The sequence below is a fragment of the Cryptomeria japonica genome, chromosome 4, assembly GCF_030272615.1.
Source record: "Cryptomeria japonica chromosome 4, Sugi_1.0, whole genome shotgun sequence".
Lineage (NCBI taxonomy): Eukaryota > Viridiplantae > Streptophyta > Pinopsida > Cupressales > Cupressaceae > Cryptomeria > Cryptomeria japonica.
In genome coordinates, this window is record NC_081408.1 from 249448359 (window position 1) to 249460326 (window position 11968).

An 11968-nucleotide genomic window follows, 5' to 3' on the forward strand; every position below is an offset into this window, starting at 1 on the left:
AGACATGGATAGAAAGCATAAAGAAATTTATTAGGCACACCTAATGTGCGAATTATAGGTCAAGGGTATATGTAAAGAACAAAGCAAGAACCGGTACTAAATCTGGCATTGAAGATGCTATTGTAAAGCAGTACAGAATATTGGATTTGTATAATCCTCATTGTAAGTCAGTGTGACTTCTTATTGAGTAGTGTGATCTAGGCAGTTGGCCTTCCTGCATGTGCAGGCCCCTATTGTAAGTAATATTCTCTTATTGGCCATTAAGTGAATATTGTGGGTCACAAATCCCACGGAGGTTTTTCCCACACCAGGTTTCCTCATTAAACATCTTGTGTTATGGTGTTCTTTTCATGTGGATGTTTTTGATTCTGTTAATTACATTAATTCTTGCATACCGGTATACTGTTACTTTATGTTCTGCATGTTCTATCTTAAGAAAATTTCATTAGCAGTCAAATACTGATTCACCCCCCCCTCTCAGTATCTATGGGAACCCTAACAATAACAACTTGATTTATCTACTTACATACGTTGATCATGATTACTCACCGGTCACCATTGCTCCTCACTTGTGATCATGCCATACCAGTTAACATCAATGACAACCTAATGCCAACAGATTAGTGTGTTCACAGTAGGTTTTGTAAGCTTATGCATCCTTGGTTTCTCAATGGTTTGATTCAAATAGGTAACTACCTTAATTTCTTCAGCAGTGATCTTGTAAGGTTTGTCCAACCACATAGATTCAGTGTGGATTATGTTCAACACATATCTAACCCACTCCTTCTCATCAAAAGTCAGAAAGTTCACGAATTGGGTGAAACCCTTTCTTTTTAGTTGTACAAATTCTGGCTTAGGATTGTTGATGTCATCCATGATCCTTTTAGTGTATAGATCCAAGATGTCTTCTGAGCTGATTTCTTCAATTTTATAGTGAATGTAAGCTCGAACATCATCAAAATGTAGAAATCCATGGGGGATGAAAGAAAATACTCCAACCGGGTCATCCTCCATGGACTTGTAGGGGTGTTTCTTAAGTATAGGATGGGTCCTATCCTTAACCTCAACCTCAACCACCAGTGGACTAGCAATGGAGGATGGAGATGCCATTTCAAAATCTCAGAAAATAAGACTTAGAAAAATGCCCTTCAAGAAATACCTTAAACAACTATCACATGCTCTAAATCACTTCACTGGATTTCTTTAAGCTCTTTGATCGCCTTGTTCTTCAACTCAAAAACACTATTCTCAAAGTGAAGAATGATTCTCATATTTTCCCTTTTAACTTTGCAAACCCTAATTTCACTTTGAAATAAATGCACCTCAAATATTCAACTGGATGCCCTATTTAGCTATTGGATGCCGCAATCAACCATCTAAGTTTCAGATATCATCTGCCATCTGTAATCTACTGACCACAAATCTCATGAAGGGGTACTACAAGATTTTTATTGGTTTGCCTCCCCCTAAGGCCAAAAATCCCTAGTTACCAAATGAAGATCCTGCATAAGATTTAGGTACAGGTCCATTATCGGCCTTAGATTCATCCTTCTTCACCCACATCTTCTCATGCTTCTCTCTAATCTCTTCTACTTTCACTTTACCCTTCTCATCTGATTTATTCTTGTCTACCGGAGCACTATTCTTCCTTTTGCAGTACTTTGCAACATGACAAGTTTTGTTGCATGCTCTGCAAACAACATTATTCTTCATCTGATTCTATCTCATCATGTACTGATTAGAGATATGTCCAAACATTCCACAAGCATAGCATATTTTGTTTTGAAAGTTATTCATCACAATTATACACACTTTTGACTTATTGCATATTATACAATGACTGGTAAAGGTAGAAACATTGTTCATGTTCATCATATTGTTATTATTCATCATTCCACTATTCATCCTACTTCTGCACTGACTCACCATATGACCAATTTTTTTGCAAATAAAAAATTTACCATTGAATTTATAAGCATTAGGATATCTTACTTAAGGATTCTTGATTTTCTTCTGATTAGGTTTAGTATTTCCTTGACCAGATCTAGAGGATTCACCTTTCTCATATCCTAGACCTCGCATATCCTTCCCATGTCTTTGACTTTCTAGCATCTCATCAAGTCTTTCTGAACTAGCTTTGAATTTGTCTTTGTATCCATTGACAATATCAAGTTCATCCCTTAGGGTAACAACCTATCTTTCAAGTTCTTGACCATTATTCCTTGATTGTGTCAACTCAAGCTTCAACTGATCATTCTCATAGGTAAGCGTAAAGCATTCATCAGCTCTTTCATTCAATGTTTATGCTAGATTCTCTTCATTATTCTTCTAGTCCTCAATCTCCTTAGTCAATCTCATCACAATGGATTGTATCTCATTCTTCAAAGCAATATTTTCTCTCTCAAGCTTGTTAATCTCATCATCTTTGTCCTAGTATTATATGATCTAATCTTGATTCTCCTTCAACTTGTCCATTAATTCCTTCCTCTTTCCTCTACAGATACTAGCTTGATCATTCATCTCACTAATGAATTCATCAGCAACATTTATATTCTTCTTCAAGCTACAGACCTCACTTCTAATAGCATCAAGATCCTCAAGTGCCACATTGAGTTGTCTCTAGAAACTAGAATCCATTGAATCAATCTCCCAGACCTTCCTTAAGAAGTTAAGCTTCCTCAGAGGAATGAGGCTCTGATACCAATTGTTGGAATCGCGGATCACTGAGAGTGGGGGATGAATCAATGATCTATCAGAAGTTAAAACCATAAACTTATTCTTTATCCACCAGTTAACAATGCACAACAAATATGAACATAAACATGCAACAATAAAAGCACAAATACACAACATCAAAATTTTTACATGGAAACCTAGAAAGGGAAAAACCACAGTGGGTCTGGGACCCACAATATTCATATAGTATGGCCAAGAGCACATAAATATTACATGGATGGGAAATGCACTTGCATTCAAGCTCACTGCCTAGAGCTCACTACTCAATTACAATTGCCCAAAAGGCAACAACCCTTAGGGAAGTCTCACTAACTTATAGTTTAATTACAATGAGTAAGTACAATGAAATGAGCTCTTAGAAAGAATCTGATAATGCAAAATGAGTTCTGGTTAGGCTCATAATCACTAACTATCTTTTCTTTGCTAATTACCTTGTTCTGGTCTCAGTTAGCTGTCGATTGATCTGAAAGAAAAATGCACATGTGAAACTATGCTCAATGACTCCAAAATAGATCACCATACACATAACACACTGAAATTCAACCACTAAATGGATCTTATATATCCATTCTTACCACAAAAACAATCTCCTTCAAGTCAACTTCAATAAGTGTAATGTGTAGATCAAGTCGGCTTCAATCATGAACACACCATAGCACCAAACTACAATATTATAACCACATGCTTCCTAATGGTTTTACCAAACAACGAGATCACAAAAATAATCCCCACAAACATCGTAATAATTGGAGATAATTCTAGATCAACACAATATTGAAATGCCATATTTTGTTGGTTAATTGTCTACTGGTTACCTCCATCTTCCGAATAAGTTGAGTAACGACTACCGAATCGACCGCCATGAAGAGTTGACATCAATGACAACCCTACACAAATGATCAACCATCAGAAGTCACTTGAAATCATCGATTGAGTGTTAATTGCCAACATTTTAGTCATAAATTTGGTCAAATTATAAATGATTGATAATAAATTACCATTGGTCATTTATGGCCAATTTATTTATTTGCATTGGAGATTATATTTTGATCATTAATTTTCTATATGGATGCATGGCATGTTGATTTGCAATTGGTTATGTTCTAATGATTGCAGATCAATGAATTGATCTTTGGAAGTTGTGTTTTGGTCCCCTTTCTCTTGGAGTGGATGAATGTGTGTATTTTTGGTTCAGAAGATATATTTTGGTTTAGGCCAACATGGTTCAGGTTTTGATGATCTATCTTGTATATAAGGAATATGTGTGTTGGAGTTATATGTGTAGATGAAGAGAGAGTGTAGATGATGTGGTGAAGAGTGAAGATCAAAGGAAGTGTGAGTAGTGAAGAAGAGTTGTGTTTGAACACTATGCAAGCTGTATTGAGACTATAGAAAAGTTATGAGACAAAGAGTTGATAGTTAAACTTTGAGTTGTGTACCGATGTTGGTCACTTGATGTAGAGTTAAAGGATAGATTCATGATCAAGAGATCCTTCTTTTCATATCATTTTTTGTATCTTGCCTTGAGTGTAGTTAGCTCCAATTTTTGCAAGTCCTCTTTTTTATATTTCCCCAAGAGCAGTTAGCCTTGGTTTGAAAGTTTGGAGCAATGAATTATTCTCTTTGGAATTTAAAATTCATAGTAGATATATTTTTGTGGGCAAATGCTTGTCGTGGTTTTTCCCAGTTTGGGTTTTTCACATAGAAAATCTTGGTGTTCATGTGTTGGTTATGTGTTGTTTATTAATTATTTATGTGATTCAATAATAGTTTGTTTGGATTGATTCTCCCTCCTCTCAATCTTGCCTTGGGTTCAACAATTTAATGTTTTATGGGTCTCATCGTAGCATGTGGAGATCTAGATAAGAGTAATTTGCATTAGAGAATAAGATTTAGACATTAATTGTTCATTATATGGACACATTGCATGTTGGAATGCTATGGGTTATTATCCGGTGATTGTGGATTGATGGATTGACCTTAGGAAGATTTTTTTAGTCCCCTCTTTCTCGTAGAGTGGATCAACATGTGTGTTTTTTTGTTTAGAAGGTCTATTTTGTTTCAGGTTGACTTGGTTCATGTTTTGATGATCTGTCTTGTATATAAAGAATGTATGTGGTTGAGTTATGTGTGGAGCATGGTAGAGAATGTGATGTGAAGATAGTCATTGAAAATCAGTGAAGATCAGAGAAGAAGAATTATGTTCAAATGATATGCAAGTTGTTTGAAACTATGGTAGAAGGCTGAGTTAGAGTGTTGGCAATTGAGGTCTAAATTGTGGGTGTTGATTGATGCAAAGTTCAAGGACAACTTCATGATTAGGAGATCCTTCTTTTCAAATTAATTTGTTGTATCCTTTCTTGTTGTAGTTAGCGTCAGGTTTATAAGTAATTTTTTGTATCTTATCCCAAGAGCAATTAGCTTTGGTCTACAATGTTGGCATTTGCATCAAGATTGCATTGATGAACTATTGTGTTGTCATTGATATCAATTATAACTAGTAATGATGTTGTTTTGATGTTGTTTTGCAAACGGTAGGTGAGCTAATGAAGGAAACCAATATTACTTTAGAAGAAGTGAGATCAACCGATAACCCTACCTATTGATGTGGTAAACCCTAACCGATGGAGCTTGGTGAATTGGTTGTATTGGTTTATGATCAAATTATGAATGGTAATGATTATGCCAAATAGGCATGTTGTATGCGAAGAGTTTCAAATGGTTTTTGCCGCATAGAGATAACAATTTTATCTTGGGAATGAGTGAGTACATTACATGAAGTGGAAACCGCATGATGAGTTATAGGAATCAATGAAGCAGTGATCAAGGAGCGATTGAGATTGCCTTGAATAATGTGCAATGATTGCTATAATACAATGGTCATACTTGAACTGATTTATTTGTAATCTCTATGAGATCATAGGTTTGTGATGTGTTACCGACCTATTGTTTTTCTTATAAGGTTGATGAGTTGTTTTGTTGAAGTGTTGGTAATTTTGGTTAAGTGTAAGTGTGATTGTTTGTTGAACTAGAAGGTGTATTTGCAGTATGTGTGAAGGTATATAGAAGAATGAAAAGGATCTGATCAAGCAGAGTAAAGCTATTCACTAGATCAACAAACCCCTGTTGTTCTGTAACAATTACAATAGTCAAATCCCTTAACCAGGTAAGCTTTAACAGGCTTAGTGCTATCTAAATCCTCTAACCAAGTGATCCATTGGCTTGGATTTCAAGTCCTCTACCGAGGTTACTCCTAATAGGGCATTGCTTTTAATAGTGAATTATAGTCAATCCCTTAACTGGGTGGTCCCTAACAAGATATGTTCCTAATAGGACTTTTTCTAAAGCTTTAACAGGTTTGGCTCCTAATAGGGTGAACTTCAAAAGAGTTTAGAATACTTGTGGGTATTCATCCCCACCGTGGTTTTTCCCATTTGGGTTTCCATGTCAAAATCATTGTGTCAAGTGGTGAATGGTTTTTGTGGTTATGTTTGCTATGGTTAATTTTCTTAACTGCTAAATCCACTTAGATATGATAAGATGACCAGTAGTAATCTGAAATGTGGTTTTACTATTGTTAGTAAAGTATTTGAATGTTTTTGTTAAAAGGTTTTGAGAGTTTCAGATTTGTTATACTATTATTTTGTTATGAAAGTCAACCAGTATACTTGACAATGATATTGCAATTTCTAGTTCAGTGTTTGAACCGGTTTTGAGATTGACTTGTGAGATTGTTATTGACTTTGGTGAAAGTTTAGTTAGTTTTCCATCTACTGATTCAACCCCCACCTTAGTAGTTCCCTAGATCCTTATTGATTCATCATACTATCATACAAGTCCAAAGAACTAAGCTCCTCCATTGCAATCTGATATACATAGTGGATATATTTTGTGGGCAAGTGCTCACCATGGTTTTTTCCTATTTGGGTTTTCCACATAGAAAATCTTGATGTTGATGTTTTGGATTTTTATTGTTGATTAAACTGTTGATGTGTTGTATCAATTTTATTTTGGACTAATTCACCCCACATATTAGTTCTACCTTGGGTTCAACAATTGGTGCTTAGTTGTGCATATGTTTATTTGGTGAGTTAGTTGTTAGCTTCTTGTTGGCGTGCCTTAAGTGGCATGTGTGAGATTTCAAGATGAAACAACCCAAGTAGCATGTGGTGGAGGAAGAGTACCTCATTGATTGTTTGCACCTATCAGGGATGGATGGATACACTTGTGAAAAACCCTCTCGAGTGGGCTAAGGATCGATTGTTTGGTGTGTTGCTCTACAAGAGTAAGCTATTTTTTGTCCTTTGAGTGGTCTGAGTGCATGGATGTTGTTGGAAATAGTAGTTGAGTTGCCTCATTTGTATTAGCATGATATTTGATGAGTGTTTGTTATTTTGGGTTGGATTGACCCTCTTGTGTGGTGAGGAGATTCCCTCTTGTGTGATGGTCTTCCCAATGAGTAATTCTTGATTTTGGATGTTAGAGGCTCTTGAGTGGGAATTTTTTTATATAATCCTAGTAGGATGGCCTGATTGTTTCTTTGATTAAATTTTACTGAGATTCTTATCGTTGAAACTTGATTGAGCATTGTTCTTATAATTGCATAATGTTCTATTCAGGTGTGATAGAGATAGAAGTAGTTCATGCTCTTATGTGTTAGAAATCATTGTATTGGCATTGTGTATATTCTCTCATGTTCATAGTGATGCACTATGGTACATGTGAAAGGAATAGAAATGACTAATGAAAGAGACATGTTGACATTGTTGTGGTTTCATTGAGGTGCATTGTATAGTAGTTTGGCCAATAATGTATCAATGCATAAATTAAATAAATGACCATAAGTAGAAAATATATAGAGCATCAAGGTAGATCAATTGGCTTAATGACCTATATCCCCAATTTGCATTATTTATTGCATTGTAAGAGGATTTGTGTGGCTCCATAACCTCGTGGAAATGCAAACATTGTGGATTCATGTGCATTATGTGCATTTTGCATTGCGACCTTGGTATTGTATTGGGTTGATTTTCTCCTTTATGAGTACACCATAGGGTGTTCAAAAGGAAAATTGGCATGTTGGACATGTCCTTGTGAGGATATTAAATGCTTAAGTGATCAGCAATCTATTTTGTTAATGTAAAGTTATTTGTGATTCCTAGTGTTATTGTTGAGTTGAGTTGTATTTGTTAGTATGTGAAACTCAGTGTACCCTTATGTGATAACGAGTTGTATTGTGAGTATGCATATGCTAATGAGGGAAAATCCTCATGTGAGATTTCAGTCACCCTTTGCTACGTAAGGTGCAAAGTACTCTTGTGTTAAATGATTACATGTATCCTCATTAGTCCTCATGATGATGATCATATGTTTATTGTGACCTCCTATTGTATGTGAGTAAAATACCCTTGTTTTGTAATCATAACATACTTTGATGTGGCCTTGAATTATGAATATTGGAGTAAGGTGGATTCAATGTAACTAATCCTTGTGAGTGTAACTTCCTCGTGAATGTGACTTTATAAGTGAAGTTGTGTCGTGCATTAATGTATTTCCCTGAGACCATGGTGTTATGTTCCTCTACTTATATTTTCTACCATAGAGAAATGATTGCATCATTCTTCTTTCTTGAGAAAATAAGTGCATTGCATTAAATATAGTAAATGATTGCGAGTAGAAATCATGGTTACATATATTATTGCATAAAAGTTGTTTAAAATGAAGAATATAATGACTCAAATGTTTGTTGTTTGTTGTTTCTTGTGTATTCTCTCTAACTCACCCAAGATATTGTGTCCTTAGGTATTGTGCAATAGTTACTCCCTCATATGTGGTTGATATTGGTCACTCAGTTATGTGAAACTTTGTTTGTGATAGATGACTTCTCATGGTTTTGACAAGTTGTCTCCAATGTTGCTTGGGCTAGCATTGATTTTTTGAACTTTCTTATGCCTAGAATTAATCATTGAACTCTTCTATCTATTTTGTGACACTTGTCACACTTGATTTATTGTTGAAATTATGTGCACTTATTTAATTTAATGTTGAATTGACAATTTCCCCCACTTGGGTTTTCTCTTTTTATATCTCTTGGTAAATATTTTTTATGTTTTATGTTGCTAGCCCTATTTGTGTGTTAAGTGTTTATTTCTATCATGTTCTTTGTGAACCTCTACTAGTATGTACAAGGGAGGACATCTGAGAGAATGTACCACATATGATTGTTGATTAGATAGAATTGTAATTCAAGAAAAGGATTAAAATATGTTTTCTATAATAGAATTTGATTGAAATACCTTGGGTATATGAAATGGTTAGAAATGTGTGACTCGACAAATCTGAATCTTATAATATTGAATTAGTGAAGATCATGATGATTTGTGAATTTTACCTTCAGTAAATGATAAATGCATGCCTTAGTTAATAAATATTAAGCATATCAGACCATGTTAGATTCTAATAAGGTGTATATTGATGTTGCATTATGCTTATGTAAAGCCTCTCTATGTGATGAGATTATGAATTAAATGTAGTTGGATTATCTCAATGTGCTAATAGTATTCTTGCATAAGCTTGTGTAGGTAGCAATAGAATCATGTGTATTTTTTTTGTTAGATCCTATTGTTAGTGGATGAATTTGTAGTGACTCTCCTCAACCTATCCTTTGTGTCATTCAAATAGACTTATCTAGGTTTCGATTTAATTATTGAATTGGGATTACGATTCTAACTATGTTTCATATGCCTATTTTGATGATTAGACATTATGTGGACCCATGCTACTTTGATGATTTATATGGATGATGGTACTATCATTATTGATCATATGACTTGATGGATATATGTGATTTGATGGATTCCATATGTATTCACATACTTGATGATTTATATGCACTATCTATATTGATGGATTACATTGATTATGCATTAGTTGATATTTAGGGTAGTGTTGATTATGTAATTGAGGTTATCATAGATGTACTAACCCTATTTCATGGACTTATATGATGAGATTATTTTATGGTGTGTTTGTTATTGTTTGAATGTCCTTTTGGTAGAATCAATGTCACATCACTCATTATGAGTGGGATGTGTCATTGTCAAATTCTACTACTTTCTCTCCATATATATATATATATATATATATATATATATATATATATATATATATATATGTACATGTTTTATCACTTTGCAATTGCAGGACTTGTAGGTACTAGACACCTATTCCTCCTAGGTTTCCAGGTGTGAGTTCCTCCTATCTTCATGGGTGCAAGTGTGTCTTTAATCCCAATGGTAATTTGTGGTTTCGGAGGTGGCACAGGTTCCCTTCACATACTCTAGGTCTAATATTGTCACTAGGCACAATTTGTCATGTTAGTTGTCAGCTTGACTCTTTCAGTTTTGTATGTAAGTGATGGTTCATCTATTTGGCTATATGGTTATTTATGTTGTGGTTGACTATTTGATTAATTGATGTGGGATTTAATAGTTAGTAATATTTATTTTAATTATTTGATTTTATCTATTTGAGCATTTGAATATTTGATTTATGATTTTACATATATAGTATTTATTTAATTAATATTTATTTGAGGACTATTTAATTAATTATTAGTTGATAAATATAGTCTAACTATTTAATTAACATTTAATATTTTTTTGGTTTGAGTATTTAACTATTCAGTGCCTGATTTATTTAATTATGTTCTTCCCTTGTGATTATTTAGTTAAATTAATTATATCCTATGGTGGATTAAATATTATTTCCCAAGTAGACTATAGTTTGTGCACTAATATTTATATAGTTGAATGATAATATACTTTGGATATAAAATAAATTAATCCCACTTATATCTTATATTAAAGTTTCATTTTCCTAACCTACTCTATTCTCCCATTGGTGGATTTCGAATGGGCAAATGATTTTGAAAACCATAGGGTGAGGGGAAAATATTCCAAAAAGGAATAATCCTATTGGTTGGAGGATTAGGGTTTCTAGAGCTTTTCATGTTTTAATGGAATGCCTGAGACTGTTCATGGGTTCCATTCTTTTGGCTTGGATTCTTGGAGGCTTTTTTGGGCTTTGGGATTGGATTTGGAAGGGATTTGGCTTAGAGTGGGATTGCAAAAGCTTGTGGGCTCTCCTTCAACTACAAACCATCACTCAGGTTGCAGGATGGAGGCCTCTCCTTTGGTTTCTTGTTTTTCTTTCAAAGTTCTGAAACTTTTTTTCTCTATGTTTGATTTTTTTGGGGAAAAATTATTTTGTAGATGCATTCTCTTTAGTCTTGTTATATTTAGAATCGGAAGCCATGGGATTCTAGTTTCTTTTTCTTGGTTTATAGTTTTGGAAATAATGTTTCCTATGCACTGTCATCAATGTACGACATGAGGAATGTCTTGAAAATTTTGTATATCTCTTTTTATGCATTATATTATTAGATTCTTATTGTTTACTAAGGATAGTTTATCCTTGTAGATGAGTTCTTATGGAGATTGTGAATCTAGGAAAGAGGAGAGTCTTTGTGAGCTCCCAATCTGGCTCTTCCATAAGGGAGACTCACAAGAATTTTCCCCTTCTCATTTTCACTCATCCTCTTAGGTATGGATGTTATTTTATGTGTGTAATGTATTCTTAAATGTATTTGAGTCATAGATTATCCTTTCTATGTTATAGATTCAAGGTCATTGAGTACTGTCTTGGTTTTGACTGTTCTGGAGATGTTCTTCCTCCAAAGTCTGCATTATATTTTTAATCAGATCTCTTAGATTAAAATTGGTTATTTCATATCTTTAATATCCCTTTTCTAGGTGCTTTAATTGGTCTTAGTTTCGTCATTTTAGCCCCCTTAAGTTTTATGCATTTTTGTCCCCATACTTAGTCATTTTCATGCAAATTTTTCTCTCGGGTACATATGAGACACAAGAATGCACATATGCACCACAAGATGGAACATATGCACCACAACAGCTCACATATGTTCCATTCTAGTTTATATATGTGCCAAGTTATCAAAAATTGGGGTTTGGATGCAACTTTGAGCCTATTTGATGCCAGTTGGATTTGGGGATATATCAAAGGCTTTTTGAGGGCATGTATGATGTTATTCAATGTTTATTGATGTTTTTTGAGGTCCTAATATGATTTATTATTATTATTTATTATGTCTTTTTCCTTTTTGATTTGTTGAACACTCTCTCTTCTTTCTATGCTGAGATAGAGATGGAGA